Here is a 19449-nt window from a genome sequence, read left to right on the forward strand (position 1 = left end):
CGCTCTAGCGGTTTTCGCGATCCAGTTTACTATAAAGTGCACTGTTTGCTCGTTTTAGGGTGTAAACCGTCCAGATTTTCAGGTAGGAAGAAAAAACAAAGTGTTTTCTATTTAAGGGTGTTTTATATGAGTTTCCTTAGTGTATAGAAGGTGATTTATTGATCAACGAATTATAAATTGTCAAACATCAAGAGTTGTTCTTATTCTTTTATTCACAAAGAGAGAAGCGTTTTCGGTGGATTCTGAAAAACTTGCTCCTAAAGCTTTGGTGGATTCCAGAGTGGCTCATCGTCGTGGATTCGACATCAGCGTTGTGGATTCAACGTTGGGCAAGACAATTTTGAGGTGAAGACGGTGGTGGAAGAGGCACATTGGGGTCGGTTTAATTCGGGCATGGATTCGCTAAGTAATTGAGAGTGCACTTGTGTAATTCTCTTTTATCTTCTTAGTGGATTGTTTTGTGGCTGGCCCGTAGTTTTTTTTATCATAATTGGAGGCGCTCCAATTGTGATTTTTTTACGTTAAATCATTATATTGATTTGTCTTTGATTGTTTGATTATGATTGTTATTTACTGTTTAAAATTGATACATAATCACAAATCAATATCTCGGGAATCTTAGATTTTTTCACAAACACACTAAAATTGGTAATAAAATTGAAACTTGTCACTCAATTATATTAATCAGACAAGAAGCACAATCTTTGTTATACAATCAATAGGAATCAAAATGGTTATAAGAACCAAAACTAATTATTAAGAATTACTCCTAATTACATGTACTGAACTACTCCTAAATAAATTAAACTATTCTTAAATTTCACAAGTATTGTAAATTGGGTTGAAGAGGCCTCTGCTTGTTTTTTCGTTTGTCTATTTATAGGCAAAGTCCCACGGCTTAATTATACCAACTATTCAAAGACAGTTTCTTCAATTCATGAGCCATAATTCCACAATGTTTTCCACAAACAGCAACCATGATCATCACATCAAGCCATGTTGACACTTGCTCTCACGTTGGCACTATTTCCTTGTGCCCCACGTTGCTCATGCATTACCGACGAAATGATGGGTTTGAATGATACTTACCAGCATGACATCGTTAATAATAACAATAGCAATAATAATAATCCATGCTATTATATTAAGTGAACATTGGATTTAGTCTCTTGAAGCTCTTGCCACGTGGAATTTAGGTGATTTACAAAAAAAAAAAAAAACACCCACTTTTGCTCATTTTCCTAAGTTGCTACTTAATACTCAACTTCAAGAAAAATTTAAAGAAAAAAAAAACTACCCATTTCCTCACCACGTTCCTACAGTTTCTCTGCCACCCAAGCAACAGAATTTAGGTGGTGGGTTTTTTTTTTTTTTTTATTTTTAGCAGCTACTTAATACTCAATTTCAAGAAGAATTAAAGTAAAAAAAAAGAAGAAAAAAACAGGTACCCATTTCCTCACCACGTTCCTACAGTTTCTCTGCCACCCAAGCACCAATCAACCATCTCTCAATCTCTCCATTAGTTTGACAATTTTTTTAAAAAAACTTTTTGGTTTCTTCCTCTGTACTTTTTAGTTTCTTCTCTCTTTCTATAATTTTCTCTTTCAAAGAAACTACAAAACAAAATTATTATCTATACTATATTATGGCAAAGGAAATACAAACAAGATTATTATTCATCTTTGAAGGTAAATGATCTAAAACTCATTAATTTTTATATTCTCATTGATTGAAATTTTGTTTTTTTTTTTGTTTTTTTTCCATATAAATTCTGTAAGTGTTTAAGAGTCTTTAATTTATAATTGTAGTTTAATTTTGTTCATTATTAGTATAAATTTATTTTTTCCAGATTGCTTTGATCTCAGATAAATGATCTAAAACTTATTAATTTTTATATTCTCAGTGATTGAAATTTTGATCAGTTATTTTTTTTCATATAAATTCTGTAAGTGTTTAAGAGTCTTTAATTTATAATTGTAGTTTAATTTTGTTCATTATTAGTATAAATTTATTTTTTCCAGATTGCTTTGATCTCAGGTAAATGATCTAAAACTCATTAATTTTTATATTCTCATTGATTGAAATTTTGTTTTTTGTTTTTTTTTTTTATATAAATTCTGTAAGTATTTAAGAGTCTTTAATTTATAATTGTAGTTTAATTTTGTTCATTATTAGTATAAATTTATTTTTTCCAGATTGCTTTAGATAAATGATCTAAAACTCATTAATTTTTATATTCTCAGTGATTGAAATTTTGATTAGTTATTTTTTTTCCATATAAATTCTGTATGTGTTTAAGAGTCTTTAATTTATAATTGTAGTTTAATTTTGTTCATTATTAGTATAAATTTATTTTTTCCAGATTGCTTTGATCTCAGGTTAATGATCTAAAATTCATTAATTTTTATATTCTCAGTAATTGAAATTTTGTTTAGTTATTTTTTTTTCCATATAAATTCTGAAAGTGTTTAAGAGTCTTTAATTTATAATTGTAATTTAATTTTGTTCATTATTAATATAAATTTATTTTTGCAGATTACTTGACAACTTTATTCTATTTAGGACTAACAACTTTTTGAAGGGTTGCACCATCAACATTCTTCTACGGTAAGTGTTCTTTGTGTAACAACTCAAATTTTTAATTATTCTGTAGAATTTATACTAATATTATTTAATCTCAGTTCGGAAAATATATAATTTATTATATATTATTATGTGTAATTTTGTAAAATAATATAATTAGTATAAGTTTAGAGGTCAAAATAATAATAATAATAATAATAATAATAATAATGAGTGTGGTAGTAAAATAAATAATTTATTTTCTATTAACATACGATAAAATATAATTTAATGAAGAATTAATTTATTTATATAATTATATTAAAATATTATGTGAAAGGATAATTATCTTAAATATCTATTAAGAATAAGAATAAACTTATATAATTATGAATTAAATCTTAAAAAATCTTTGAATTGCCACGTGTTGACCGGCTCCCTATTTAAGGAGGTGATCAACCTCGAATTTGGATCCTCGGCCGCCCTTTTGGGCGGCAGTTCCAGCAGCCCCCCCAAAACGACGTCGTTTTGGGGGGTTTTTTCGTTTTTTTTTTTTTTTTTTTTTTTCGCAGAACCAGAGCAGCAGAGGGGAGGGGAGGGGAGCTCGCCGGAGGGGAGGGGAGGGGAGGGGAGGGGAGCTCGCCGGAGGGGAGGGGTCCGGATTCGCCGTCGCAGGTCGTCGAGCTCGCCGTCGCAGGTCGTCGAGCTCGCCAGCCGTCCGATCGTCGCCCGATCTGCCGTCGCCTCCGCGTCCGGCCCGCCTCCGCCTCCGCCTCCGCCTCCTCCTCCTCCTCCCCCGGTGATTTAGGCCCCCTCCAGTCCGGTGCTCCCTCTTCTTCTCCCTTCCTCTCTCTCCTTCCCCTCCCCTCCCTCTCTCTCTCTCCCTCCCCTCCTCTGGTTCTGTCAAAAAAACGAAGAAGAAGAAAGAAAAAAAAAAAAAAATTCAAAAAACCCCCAAAACGACGTCGTTTTGGGGGGCTGATGGAACGGCCGCCGGAAAGGGCGGCCGAGAATCCGGACTCGATCAACCTCCGTGAAAGAAAAGAGAGAAAGGAAGGAAAGAAGAGAGAAAGGAAAGGAAGAAAAAAATAATGGAAGCTGAAAGAAAGAGTAAAGTATTAAAGTTAAGGTAAATTATATAGTTACTAAAATATATTTTACGTATGCTTTAACTTCTCATAATCTATTTTATATAAGTTATGTTTTATAAATTATTGTAAACTATATTACTATTTCAATTACGTGGATTATTTTCTGAACCCTATTTGCTAAAGTGAAACTCATGGATATGTTTGTTTATATTTTAAAGAATATTTGATTATGACCTTATATACAATTATGTTTTGTAAGTACCACCATGGGAGTCTCATGCCTTAGGGGACTTAAATAATCATTGGTTTCTGTTTGGTCACTTTGTGGTCCTCTGTTTGTCATGGATCCATTGACCTCTGTTCTGTGCGGAGCTAAGTGCTACACTGTTGTAGGAGCCACCACTAGAATCCGTACGAGCCACCTCTTGAATCCGTACCTCTGTTTTTTGCGGAGCAAAGTGCTGTGCAAAGCTAAGTGCTACACTATTGTAGAAGCCACCTCTAGAATCCGTACGAGCCACCTCTTGAATCCGTACCTCTGTTCTGACTGTCACTCCTATGACCTCTTTTCTGTTCTGTACCGTGGTTATGGTCATTTACTTACATAATTTCTGTATTTCAGTTCTGCTACTTAAATGAGCAGTTTCTGCCACTTACATGATTTGTTTACCAAATTACCGTGGTTATGGTATTTATTTACATAATCTCAGTTTTGCTACTTAAAGGATTATTTGTTCCGACTAAGTTATCCTAAATGTTTTGGCCTAATTAACTATCCATGGTTATTTCGTGTCCCTTATACTTTTGGTATAATATTTCTCACTCTGTCATGTGTTTATAGCTGTTTACCAATTTTCAGGAAATAATGCAATTCAGAAATAGCTTTGGAAAGTCTTAAATGCGAGACTACGGAATAGACACACACAACACTTTTTTGATAGTTTTATATGTAAATATCGGCCTTTTTGATCAATAAATTTTGTAATAAAAATAGAAGATCCAATGATTATTTTGGTACCCTCATTTAAATATTACTTCCGCTTGCGTTTATTGATTTGTTTAAGAATTGGCCGTAGGTAACTTCAGTTACTGGCCATCACGATACTTAACCCTTAGGTATAGGGAGCGGGTCGTGACACTTTATTTGTTTATTTGTTTTTTTAAAGTATAAACTTTGTAATTGTTTAGTAAAAAAAATGGTATTTATTTATTATTTATGTTTATTAATAAGCAGTTTAGAACTAATACTTTCCCAATGGAAAATTCACATTTCCATTTTGTTGATTAAAAAAATAACAAATAAAAAAAAATATAAATGTACACATTATAATGTGGATTTTAAGTGCATATTTTATGAATTTTTTTTATTTTTTTCACCATATAAAAGTTCAATCTAAATTATAAATTATAAATAAAATAATAATAATAATAACAATAATAATAAATTGTATACATTGTGATGTAGATTTTTTTCATTTTTCCCACCATGTGAGAATTTTGTAAGTCCTAAATTTTTTTTTGGAGATGACTTGTTGTCGGGTTATTATATTTTTTGCAGGTTGCTTTACAATTTTTTACTATTTAGAACTAATAACTTTTCAAGGGATTGTTTAACACAATCAATTTTCTTCTCCTGTAAGTGTTTTATTAGTGTCTATTTGTTTATTTGTTTTTTTTAAAGTATAAATTTTGTAATTGTTTAGTAAAAAAATTGTATTAATTTATTATTTATTTATTTATGTTCATTAATTAGCTGTTTAGAACTAATAAAAAATCATATTTCCATTTTGTTGATCACGTTGATTAAAAAAAAAAAATGTATATACATTATACATTATAATGTGGATTGTATGCTCATATTTTAATGATTTTTTTTTCATTTTTTTTCACCATATAAAAGTTCAATCTAAATTACAAATAAAATGTGGATTTTAGGCTTATATTTTTATGAAAAACTTTTTTTTATTTTTCTCACCAAATAAAGTTCAATCTAAATTATAAATAGAAATATATATATATACACATAACGTGGATTTTAGACTCATATTCTTATGACAAATTTATTTATAAAAACTACCATATGAAAGTTCAATCTAAATTACAAATAAAATATATATATATATATATATATACATTATGATATAGATTTTAGTCACATATTTTTTGAATTTTTTATTTTTTATTTTTTCCACCATATAAAAGTTCGATCTAAGTGATAATTTATGCCCTCAACATCATGTAAGTTTCTAACTTTTTTTGTTTCGTTTATAAAAACTTTAAAAATATTTACACTTTGTATCTTCATGCATAACGCAATTAGCCAATTACAAAAGCAAAGTTATGTTGTAATCTATTGATTAAAGTACATTTATTTTTGAATTTGATATAATTTTTTTTAATGTTTATATAACAAACAAAAATAATACTAATTTTTTTATGTATCTTATATATTGTTTGCAGGATTTGTAATTTCCACTCTCATGTCAATGCCAAATTGAGATGTTTTATGAATTCATAATATATTGCTTTTTTTTTTTTTGTGGTGAAAATCAGGAAATATTATATATATATTTTTAAAGATTTGTATATATTGTATTGTACATATTTTATTTGAAATATATACCAAGTAAATATTATATTGCACATAGTTAGAAATATTTAACTTGCATTACATTACATTTATAATTATTATAAAAAAAAATATAATAAACGAATAATATAATTTTTTGCTAAATTTGCACATGCATCGCGTGTGTGTCAGCCGTTAGTAAATAATAATATAGCCATAATCTTTTAAAAAATAATTTATGATTTAAATTGACAGATCAAAATTGATAAGTCACAATCAATGTGAAATTTGGTTATGATCAACAAGTCATAATTAGTAAAATTAGATTTGGCCATAATTGATAGGCCACAACTAATTAGATTAAATTTGACCTATTAATTGGCCAAAATCGACAAAAAATCAAATATGGTGTCAACACATACTCTAACATTGTGCCATGTGGCATATTCAAGACTTGCCATGTCACATTTTTATCTATTTTCTCTACCTTTTGTGTCCTTTTATTTTTTGTCTTTGTTAATTTCATAAATTGTCTTATCTTTTTATTTGTATTTATTTAGAAAAATATATCATTTCCAAAAAAAAAAAAAAAAAAAAAAATTGTTTAGTCCAAAACACACATCCATCATCAGAAAGATTACAGCATATGGTAGCATTGAATATGGTTTTTTAAGGAACAATATTTCAAATTTATTAGAAATTAAACTTTCAATTAAAGAAAACATAAGAAAAGGACAACCTCTGATAATCGATCCACATCAACCACCAAAGCTAAAGTTTCAAATTGCCTTAAAAAACAGTCAAAACCACCAACCAAAAACAAGATTTACAAAACAAAAACAAACAAACAAACAAAAAAAAAGAGAAAATTATGCAAATAATCCTTGTAATTTACACGATATGTCAATTTGGTTTCTGTAGTTTCAATTTGTTCGATTTTACCCCTTAATGTAACGAATTGTGTCATTTTAGTCCAACAAATAACGGTTGTTAAGTTAATTTAACAGAAAGTCAAATAATATATCAATTTGGTCCTTGTATTTTCCACAATGTGTCAATTTAGTTCCTGTCAAAATCGAGAAAATTGAAACTATAGGGACCAAATTGACACATCGTGTAAAGTACATGGACCAAATTGACACATTGTTTGACCTTTTATTAAATTAACTTAACAACCGTTATTTATTAGACTAAAATGATATAATCTGTTAAATAAGGGACAAAATCAAGCAAATTAAAACTACAGAGACCAAATTAATACATCGTGTAAACTACAGGGACTATTTGCATACTTTACCTTAAAAAAAAAAAAAAAAAATTGCATTTACAAAGAAGGGGTCAAGCACTTCCATATGACTCCATTTCTTCTCCGTCGTCTTCATCTTCCTCTTCTTCATCTTTATTATGTTTTTCTTTAATCTTCATCTCCCTCATGTTTCTTCATCTTCCTGAATTGGTTTCTTTATCGACATCCACCTTTGTCTTAAATCTTATTTTTCTAACAGGCTAGGAGCTTCGTCCAACCTAGCTGCTTCCCAAAGGAATTGGATCTTGAGCCACATTATGTTCACAGCTATGTCTAGGCCTTTGTGCGGATCAGGATCAGGTCGGATTTGGCAGAATCCACTTCAAAATCTGAATCCGATTGTCCAAATTCAATAACCAGTAACAATTTGTACAGATGCCCGAACTGTAAATCCAATTGGATCCTCTCTCTTTCTTTTTTTTTCCTTTCCAAATCAGCCATTCTTAGATGCCAAAACACAAGTAACAAAATCAATAAAATCGAATTTTGAAAACTTTTACCATCTAACTCATTCAATACTAGAACCATGAGACTTGCTACGAAAATAAAATAATACTTCCATCATTTAGTTCAATCGAGTACAAAAACACATTATCCACAATGAACCGCAAAATCAAAATTAAGGAGGCTCCTTAGTATGTGTATGTAGCTCTTACTCCCTCCCTCTCTTTCTTCATCGACTCCAAATGTGAGGTCCTGAACAAATAAATTAGTAATGCTAAATAGTTCACCAATTGAAAAAGTAATACTCAAGCGAAGCTAGAAAGCCTGGAGTTTGGGGTTGAATGAAACTGAATGAAACATAGCAATGCTCATATCAACAAAAGGCAATACAATCACTTGCAATGAAACTGCGTAATTTAAAATCTGAAAAGAGTAACATAAACTGAATAATTTATATGAATCCGTTCTTTCAGAAAGGATGCAATTCTTTCAAAAAGAAAGCAACAACTGACTCTTAAAGACTCGTATACTTGTATCTACAACTCCAAAAGCCCAATTGTGATACATCCTCCGTTGAAAAATATTATTAATAAATAAAAACAAAAGTTTTAAATTTTTTTTGCAAATAATGGACTCCAAAATTGCACTAAAATGTGAATGTAGAAGCAAAAGCAATGTTATATTTTATGATTCCATGGCCCCAAAATCAAATGTCTACCCAATCAAGCTGCACGTCTAAAATCCAAATGACAGTATTCGTAACTGACCATTTTTTGCTACTAATAAGTGATCAAAAGTTGACACTAGTGTTCGTAATTAAGTTGAATGTAGCAAAACTATGGTGATTAAGTTTCTTAGAGTTCACCTTCTATTATTTTGTTATGGTTTCACATTTAATATCTACTTAACTGGCCATCTTTTCTGATTGTTTTTTTTCCCAACCAAGTCATCATCTTATCGGGAAAATCATCACATAGATCTTTATTTGTTTACAGGTAACTTGCTACTTTTGAGCAAATGTTTTTGATGCAAGAACACGGATTGACATTGTCACAAATAACACATGGGTCATTTTCAGAAACCCATTTACTCGCATCCTTTTGTTCCTTACACAAATGATCATGTAATCCTCACTTTTAACTATCACAAACAAGGGATGAGATCAATGACCTGTTATCTTATTTGATTGATAGATAGTTCTCGCTTAAATTCAAGATAAATTGGTTGTTACATAAAAAGCTAAAAAAGAAGAACTAACCAATTCTTCAGAATACGAAATAGTGGGACAGTGATATAAATAACTTAATTCCAATTAAGTCAATAATTCACTGACTACAAGTCCAATAAAGTGATAAACCTAAGTATAAAAAACCATAAAATCAAGTTACTCAGATAAGGATCAAAAAAGAATAACCTTAAGTTATGGGGCCGCATTGAAGGCCATAATCATGTCTTGGATTCAGAGATGCTCTTTTATTATAGTTTCTGATTGAAAAAAGTGCAGGGATCTTTCTGCTACACGTGTGATTGTATTCTTTGCAAACTTTGCTTAGTGTCACCTTGTATCTATTTCAAGTCTTTAAGACCAGAATCAATTTAGTCAGTCGTGAACTGATTTAGAACATTGAAATCTAGTAAAGGTCTTCAGTCAAGCAGACAACAATTGGGCTGTTATTAAAGAATTACTAACAACCACTTAGCAGAGTTATTAAAAGCCTTTAACAAGAAGTTTGACTACAACATCAGTAAAAACTTCCTTAAATATAGCCAAGGAGAATACTAGAAAACAAAAATACAATTTCAACAGCTCTTAAACTCATGCAGGTAGACTCAATCTTTAGGCACATGATTGAATGCTCAAAGACGTGTCTCAAATTCATTGGTTGCAACTAAATTTAGAAGGTTACCAAGTCAAGGAACATGCTATGATAACTTGTGTCTATGTAGACATGCAGACATATATGCACATATTGAAGTAAACATACTGTTATGACAGAACCAAAAAGCTCTCATAGCACAAAAACAACCCACAAAGTGTACTATAAATAATGAAAATTTTATATGCTTTTGGATGGTGAAGGATATATACCTCATAAATGGATTGAACAGCACCAAAAATGAAATCAACATCCCACATAGCCCAAAAACTCTCAATGAGTATATCGCCCCGCATTCACATAGCCCAAATCCATCAAACCTAAATGAGAACCAAACAAATTTCACACACAATAATCAAGAAAACCACATAGTTTGCTGTGAAATTCATTACCAAATCCACAACTGACCTCCAATCACTGCTCAAGTTGCATTCTTTTATATCAACAATTTCAAAACAATGAGACATTAAGATATTTATAGAACTAAACTAGAAAACATCTAATCATTGCAAAATTTCAATATTCATTTACTTTTTTTTTTTTGATTGTTTGATTCAATCCAATCATTGCCATAGGTCAAGGCCACCACAATATCCGGAATTAATGAAGCATTTCTCATCAATCACCCTACCACTTACACTAAACGTCACATCTGATGCAGCAATACTATCTTGAACACTTAAAATATCACAAGCCATCCTTGCCAAAGTTGGAAATTTCACATTATTGACTTTCAACCAATATAGAATATTGAAACTTCCATTACTTGAAAATACTAACTCCTCCAAGTATTGCTCCGCCTCCGATTTTTGATATGCATAAATGTTGAAAAGCACATGTCTGGGTATACCAAGCCAACCAAACTTTCTTGATACAAAGAACCAGTGAGCAATTGACTACCACTTGAGCTACAATTATCTTAAACAAGTCTATCGGAATTCATGGAATCAAAAGAATCACTCCTATACTTGTAAAAAAGATCAACCAAAGCACTACAAACCCGCTTAATATAATTATTGTCATCACCACCATAAATTAGACCAAAGTACTATTCCACTAAGTCAATTTTGTACCTCGGATCGAGAACCATTGCAATTGCCAACACCAAACAACATTCTTCCAAATATTTTTCAAATTCCACCCTCTCATTGGACCAACCATCAAACAAAGACATCATTCTGATCCCATTATTTCAATTGGAATTAAACAAGACATATATCGGGAAAAAAAACATTTGCAGCAAAGAAAGTGGTACCACTAAAATGGGAAGTAGAATTAAAGAAAACCTTGAAGCACCTCCTAATCACATTTGCTATTCTCCACTCATTTTAGAAAGATTTTGCTTATATTGTTTCTCAATTTATTCTAAGCTCTGGAATGCATTTTTAAAAACTAATGCAGCTTCAAGCATTGAATAAGTGGAATTCCAAACATCCATGGGAGCTTTCTTTCTACCATGTAATTTAAAATGATTCACTGCAACATCATTTTTTTTTGTTTGGCATAAGAAGACTTCCCTAAATATCTCACTCTTTCTAAAATTTTGGAAATAAGACTCCACATCACTTTCAAATCATCTTGAACAACGAAACTGAGTATATGCGCACTACACCGCACATGAAACAATTCTCCACCAAAATGTAGTAATGCCTACTTGACATCATTACTCGATGCATTATCGACCAGCATTGAAAACAACCTCTAATCTATGTTTAAAGGATACTTATGCTTCATTACCATTCTAGCAAAATCCATACAACTCCTCTCTTGATCAAATTTAAAAGACTTAAAAGTTACAACCTTTGGAGTTAAATCAGAAGCACCCTTACCTACTCTCTCCAACAAATTGATTCTTGCAATGCTTACATCTAGCTATGTCTTGTGCATTCGGTCCTTTAAATTTGTCAAAGTCATTCCCTACCTTTGATGTCAGTTTTTAACTCCTCTTTGTAGGTCATACATTGTCACCCAATTCGGCCATATCATCCTTGCCAAGAATATGTTCACTACAATCTCTAGACATCTTTGACTCAAGAAATCAAATATGTACTTGACAAGTAAAACAAAAATATCAAACAGAAAATGCCATGATATGATAAATTAAACACTCTAAAACACTCAAATTCATAAAGCTTTACTAAGTAACCATCAAATTCATTTTTGCCCTGCACTGGAATGTATATTGTTTGAATCACGTTTGTTAATCTTGAAAAAATGCATCAAGTAATTAAAACTTTCAATTTCTCACAAATGCATCAAGTAACTAAAATTTCAATTTCTCATCAATAGTCACATATCAGTAACCAAATGACACTTGCAACCAGTATTTATGCTATGGTTTTAAACCAAACTTCTCAACTATCTAAAAACTTTCTTTATTTCTTTCTTCTTTCTTTTTTCTTTTGGCTTCTTAACCAACCAAACTGGAACTTAAACAAAACCAAAAGAGTCCATACAGAAACAAAAATTATTTTGAATCAACCAAACTTTTTATCAATTGAAATCAGAGAATCAACTAGATTCACAGAAATTAACCACACCTCATTCATTATATCATATATGAACATCAAAAAGTAGTAAAAAGTACTAGAAAATTCAAATACTAAAACCACCCCCCAAAAAGTGGATTACAATAGAAATCAAAGAATCAACTAGATTCACATGCATTAATCAAACCCCATTCAACATCTCACAAAAAAAGTAACACAAAGTACTAGAAAATTCAAATACTAAACCAACCCCCCAAAAGATTTAATCCACAAAGTCAGACAAAAAGTGGATTCCAAATGGTCCCTAACAGACCCATTAAAACTTAATGCTATGTTTAGTTGAGGGATTTAGGAAGAGATTTGGAAAGGGAAAGGGAAAAAGGAGGTGAAATATGCATAAAATATACCAATATTTCATTTAATTTCACACACCTTTTCCATTTCCATTTTCAAATCCCTTCACAAATCCCTAACCAAACACAACATAAAATATCAAATCTTAAATCCTTGAAGAAAACACAAACAAACAAACAAACAAACAATAACCCCCAATAAATTATAACAATCAAATTCAGAAATAAACTGAAAAGAACCCAAGTATATCAAGCCTTCAGTTGGGTGGATGTGAGTGAGAGCTTAAAATGCAATTGGGAATAGAACCAAAGAGATGAGTAATCAAAAAGGTTGAGAACTTAAGAAGAAACTAGAGAGAGAAGGGGGGAGAGAGAGCGAGATGAAAACAAACCCAAAATTTTCAACAACCAATTTTCAATGTAGATGGAGGCTTGACAATGCAGTATTGGAGGCTCGATAATCAAACTTAGCTTTGACTTGATGATAACAAAACCCTTCAGCGTTGATGTCTCGATGATGGTATTGGTGAGAAATAAATCGCAGACGGTAAGGTAAGACAAAAACAAAAAGCAAATGTTGAGGTGAGACGGTGAGAGACATTCAGACCTTCTAGTGATAGTATGAATCTGTTGGGTGAGAGAGACATACCTGTATTATAATCAGATTCAAATAAATAATCGAACTGGACAGGATTTATCCTAATTCGTTCCATTTAAAATGAAATTATGCAGGTTTGGGTTTAATCAGGTAATAGAATTTGGATTTAACTAAGCAATTAACAAAAGTATAAATATGTTACCTGTGTGAACATATAGAAAATTTAATCAAATGGTAACAAAAGCACAAATGTGTTTTGGACAAGTAAACCATTAATAAATTAAAATCTTCCCAATCAATCGGTCGATAGAGCAAAATATTTAGATTTTCTCTTCCGACAACCACATTTTATATTAAACATGACATATTCATATTGTATTAATAAACAATACCAAAAAAAATCAAGAACTGTGATACTTGGCAAGTATTAGGATTAAAGTTCATCCATGACAATGAAATTTTAGTATCTAGAATCTTTTTAGTATTAATGTCACAACTTTTCCTTTAATAGAGCGTAAATGTCTGTTTTGTGTTTAAACTAAATGTCTAAAATAACCGTAAATAAATGCCACATGAAAATCAGATGGACTTTCAATTCCATTACAAATACATACATAAGCAAATGGTTTTCTGCAGCGATAGTTGATGCATATGATCATCCAAAAGCTTTTAGTGCAGGTAAATTATGCAAGTCTAGACCAACAAAAATAAAGTTCAACAACACTTTTAAGCAAGTGCAGCAACTTGAATAAGTCACCAACTACTCAACCCAAAGATAGGAAACAAAATAAGTATATATTGTATTGCTCAAATATTGCTAACTTATTTAGTTTTCATCCAGAATGTTATCCATACTAACTGTTTGATAAAATGTTTGTATAGGACGAACATGTCAATGACTAGTACATTGACAATGGTCAAATAAATAAAACACACCATGTGATTCAAATAACACATTGGTGAGCCAACATTGAGAATCAAATTCCGTTAATTTTCATCCATATTCAAGAAGTAAAATCCATCAAGTTGTTCATTGAGTTACATATTCAAAAAGTAACATCCAAGAGTAACTGCACTTGAAAGTATTGCTGTGCAAATCAATCACCCATTTAAACAACAATCAAAAAGTGGACACGTTCTAAAAAGCTTTGAGTTAGTGCTATACAATGCCCACAACATTCCAAAAAATCCTTCATGTATAGCCATACTGTAAAAATTTATGTATTATTGATTGATTTCTGATTGATATATAGAATGTTACAATGATTCCTATATATAGAAGAGTAGGTGGTAGTAGGTGGTAGATGGAGTAGGTAAAGTGGAGGTGGTAGGTGGAGTAGGTGAAGTGGAGGTGGTAGTGGTGTAGTGGGTTAGGTTTAGTGGAGTGAAGTAGGTGATAGGTTTTAACAGCCCCCCGCAAACTCAAGGGGGATAGGAACTAACCAACTTGAGTTTGGAGAGAGTAACAAAACAAGAAAATACATAAAAAATAAAAGAGGATAGGAGACACTGTATGGTCGTGTCAGACCGTTGTAGAAGACTGTATGGTTATGGTAGACCGATGTAGAAGACACTGGCTTGTGTCGGACCGATGCAGAAGACAGTTTATGGGGTCATGTCAGACCGTTGTAGAAGACAGTTTACGGAGTCTTGCTGGACCCTTGTAGAAACTAACCGGAATCAATGTCGGGACAGTTGACGGAGTCTTGTCGGACCCATAAAGGAGCTAACCGGAATCAATGTCGGGACAGTTTACAGAGTCTTGTCGGACCCATGAAGGAGCTAACCGGAATCAATGTCGGGACAGTTTACAGAGTCTTGTCGGACCCATGAAGGAGCTAACCGGAATCAATGTCGGGACAGTTTACAAAGTCTTGTCGGACCCTTAAAAAGTCGCACCCTCAAAAGGTGTGCCCAATTTTGTCAAAAGGCGTGCCATCAAAAGGCGTGCCCAATTCATCAAAAAATGTGCCGGACATGATGGCGAGGCACGTGAGTGCCTTGGTTGGCGTGCCCGTTTGTCGTCTGGCGGCAAGTGGCGCGCGATACGCGTGGCTGCCTCGGCTATTTAACCAAGACGAAGGCTGAGGCTGAGGCATACCATTCTGAAACCTCTGAAACCAACCCTTCTCTGAAAAACTCTGCCTCTTCGGAGAGAGAAACTGTGGAACACTTTGTAGCCCAGAAAAATGGCTTCGTCTTCCCGCGGGCTACTCACCCTCTTTCCCGACCTCAACGAGTCAACGAGAGAGAGAACTGGTGCGGTGGCACTGGAAACTCAACCAAGCGCCCCGGAGTTTGCTCCGTTGAACTTTCCGATGCGGTCTGTGGAGTAAAGAATGGCAGTGCAGTCGGATGTGGAGGCCAATCAGTATACTTTGAAGGCATGTGTGGAAAGCATGACGGCGGTCACAAACTTGTCAAACCGGCTGCAGAGTAGGACAAATGAGGTGCAGCATTTAAATGCCCAACTGGCTCTGCTCCAACGCATGTATAAGGATGCGCGAGCAGAGATAAGTGTGCTGAAAGCAGAAAATAAGGAGCTGAAGCGGAAGGCCACGGTGATGTTCCGATTTGGAGGGCCGCCGTATGCTGCAATGGAGGAGTATGGGGGAGTGAACGTGCTCAGCGGCGTGGAAAACACAGAGACAGCACCGTCAAGGGTCGCCCAGGACAGAGGCAAGAAGAAAAGACCGGCGGCTGAGTAGAGAAGAAAAAATCCCACTGTGGGTGTGGGTGTGTTTTTTTTTTTTTTTTTTTTTTTTTTTTTTTTGTTGTAAAATGGTGATCGGGGTGAGCCCCAACATGAATAAAATGAGTGTGGTAGCAGTTCTTCTTCTTCTGCTGTTTTTTTTTTTTTTTTTTTTTTTTTTGAATAAAAAATAAGAATACAATAAAATAGAGAAAGAGAGAATATTTGTGGGGGGAGGATGTGGATGATAAAATGAATTAGATATATATATATATATAAATATATAGATATAAAAGAGACCATGTGCAGAGGTCTGATGAAAGAAGGTTGGGCGGTGGGTTGATTAAAAAAAAGAAAGTGCTTGAGAGATTCAAAAAAGGTGAGTGGGTGGGTCTTTAGAGAGAGAAGGTTGGGCAGTGGTATGTGATGATGGTGTTGGATGGAAAATATTTTAGAATGGAAAAGCTGGTTTATCCACTTCAACCTTTGCAAAAAAACAGCTGTCTAAGGCAGTAGAGGACAGCACGGTAATCCTGAGATCTGAAAACTTTGGTAACAAATGTTCCTGTTGCAGCCAAGAACTCAGTAGCGAGTTTCACAGAAGCAATAACCAAAGCATTCTTGCTAGTCGCCTCGTGAGCCCAAGACTCGTAGTAGGCGATCATTGTGGAGTTTCCCGAGACTCGCCGGAGATTGCGGAACCGGTGACCGGGACAAGTTTCCGCAGTGTATATCTCAGATCTCCGACTCTTGTTCTCAGATGATTCTTCAACTGCATGATCAAATCCAGGCAAGAGTGAAGATTAAGGTGGTAACAGGTACACCTTCTGGTGTGGTAGCGGCTGAAGCAAAGAGTAATGCAGCCAGCTGGGTCATATTGGACAAGTAAGTTAACAAAAAAAAATGAAACAGGAGCAAAAGCATTGCTTGGAGGAACTTCACTGTAACATTGTAGTAATGAAAGGTTCTCAACCAAAAGTTCTTAGGCTGAATCTAGGATCCTCAGATGAACTCCAAACCCAAAATGCTGTATGGAGTCAGCAACTCAGTACTTCTCAGAGGTGAGATCCGGCGGGCGGTCAAGGCAAGGTTGCCGCCCGCCGGAAGGCGAAGAACACCAAGATCTTTAACCTTGCTCTGATACCATGTAAAAAATTTATGTATTATTGATTGATTTCTGATTGATATATAGAATGTTACAATGATTCCTATATATAGAAGAGTAGGTGGTAGTAGGTGGTAGATGGAGTAGGTAAAGTGGAGGTGGTAGGTGGAGTAGGTGAAGTGGAGGTGGTAGTGGTGTAGTGGGTTAGGTCACAAAAAGATATACTAAACTAAGGACTTCAAACATCAATACCATCAGAATAGTGACCATTCTGTAGGTACAGAACTTCCAGCCGATCTGCCTTCCCCATGTGGGGGCCTCCCAATCACACTAGATTGTATTGGAACTTCTAGCGTAGAACCACCAATTGCAGACCTCCAGGGGCAAACCTTCCAAGTGTAGAACTTCCAATTCCAGCAGACCTCCCACTTCCAGCTGCAAATTCCTTGTGAGTTGAAGTTCCCACTTGAGTTAAAACCTCATGAAAGACTAAAAAAATGATAATAATTGTACAATTAAATAAAAATTAAGCAATAGAATTGAAGCTAGATACAAAATTATAATGTATACCCTTTTTCTTATAGTTAGAATTCCACGTCCCCTTTCCTTAACAACTCGCTCTTCTCATCCCTCTAACATTAGTTCCTCTTCCACCATCATTTCCTCTTCCTCTATTAGTCCGTCTCCCTCTAACTGAAGCAGCAACTGGAGGGTTTTTTTGTTATGCTCAAATTGGTTGCAGTTAGAACATGAAATGGTTTGCAGCTTTCTCTGAATAATACTCCCACCTTCACCTTCACCTTCACCTTCACCTTTTTTGGGGGGGATCGACCAAGTAGACGACGAAGTGGAGGAGGTTCTAGGGGATCACCCATAGCTGCAGGCCACATGGACTCATCAAGCATAGGATGAACAATCATATCATATGCTTGTACATACCTTTCTTTAGTAAAGTAGGCATGGCAAAATTCTTCTTTGTTCATTCTCATGTAATTGATTGCTGATTGTATGTTTACAAGGAATTCCATAAAGATCCCAAAAGCCACAGGAGTGAGTCCTCCTACCAAGAAGCACCACATACCTAGAACTTGATACTTAGAAGTGCCCTCATTTACCTTAGAAGGAGCAATCATGGTAACTTCGATAAAAATTGAGAGGCATACTAAACAATCTCACCCTAAACAAACTAACACTGAACCACCCCAATTAAATCCTTGTTTTGAGAGATTGTTTGTTTGCCATGAAACAATGAAAGTTGGCTTTCTTAGGAGTGTAGACCCTTTATTGGTGTTGACGGGTGTCATCTCAAAGGCCCATATGGTGGAGTATTACTATGTGCAGTTGGTTTAGATGGTAATGTCGAGTTGTTTCCAATTGCATATGGGATCATGGAAAGTGAAACAAGAGCCAATTGGTCATTCTTCTATGAGTGAGGATCATCTGCCACTATTTCCTGCGGCCCTCGCCAAAACGACGTCATTTTGTTTAGTTTTTTTTTTTTTTTTTTTTTTTTTTTTTTTTTTTTTTTTTTAAATTTGAGTTTCCTGCTTTTTTTTCATTTTCATCTTTCTCTATCATCTCATCTGTTTAGCCTTAACAGAGACGAGCGAGAGAGATGCTAGACAAAGAGATTGAGAGAGAGAGAGAGGCGGAGAGATGACGACGGAGGAACACGACAGAGAGAGAAACGAACTGAGAGAGATGGTGGAGGGATGTGAAGACGAAGGATAGAGGATGGCAGAGGGATGTGACATGACGGCAGAGGGACGCGACGCAATGGCAAGGCGAGATTGCGGCCATAACGAGGTCCATTTCATCATTTCAGATTTTTCTTACTGTTATATACATATATACATATATATGAATGTTGGGTTAGAGGGCTGCTGTTGATTTTTGATGAATATGAGTTTTTTTGAGGCAATCAAGTAAATTTGATCATTATTATACTCTCTGCTTGGTGATTGATTCTTACCCTCGTTGCACTATTTCCCTATTATAATGTTATGCATATACAAAATTAACGTATATTGTAGGGATTTCATAAAAAATTAGAAATTTTGTTTTCCTATAAAATTCCTAATATCGTCTTCATTAATCTAAGTTATGTCTCAATTAAGTGGGGTTGACTACACTAATCTTTTTTTACGCTATTTTGCTCTATCAAAAGCTATATGCCTAATTTTTTTCTAACCCATTAAATTTGTGTGATATTTTTGTGGAAATTGAATTGTGAAATTGATGCTGTATTTTTGAAATGTTTGTTTTGGGACTCATATTTGTGAACTTCCCCTATGAAGATAGTTAAAGCATCCCAGTGCTTTTCAATTAAAGTAACAGAAATTTTGACATGCAAAATGAAATTG

General features: G+C 33.8%; 1 long non-coding RNA gene across 2 annotated transcripts; it reads right to left on the reverse strand.

Moving 5' to 3' along the window:
- Positions 1-8061: 8061 nt before the first annotated feature.
- LOC145802074 (uncharacterized) lies at positions 8062-18565 on the reverse strand. Of its 2 annotated transcripts, XR_014344317.1 has the most exons (4): positions 17657-18565; positions 17339-17575; positions 10062-10169; positions 8062-8224 (listed from the first exon to the last, which is right to left on the reverse strand). It is a non-coding gene; the product is annotated as an uncharacterized LOC145802074 (long non-coding RNA). The 2 variants fall into 2 exon arrangements; XR_014344318.1 differs by lacking the exons at positions 17339-17575; positions 17657-18565 and adding an exon at positions 13084-14491.
- Positions 18566-19449: the final 884 nt, after the last annotated feature.

Source organism: Camellia sinensis, chromosome 11 (genome assembly GCF_055761805.1).
Source record: "Camellia sinensis isolate YWXY chromosome 11, ASM5576180v1, whole genome shotgun sequence".
Lineage (NCBI taxonomy): Eukaryota > Viridiplantae > Streptophyta > Magnoliopsida > Ericales > Theaceae > Camellia > Camellia sinensis.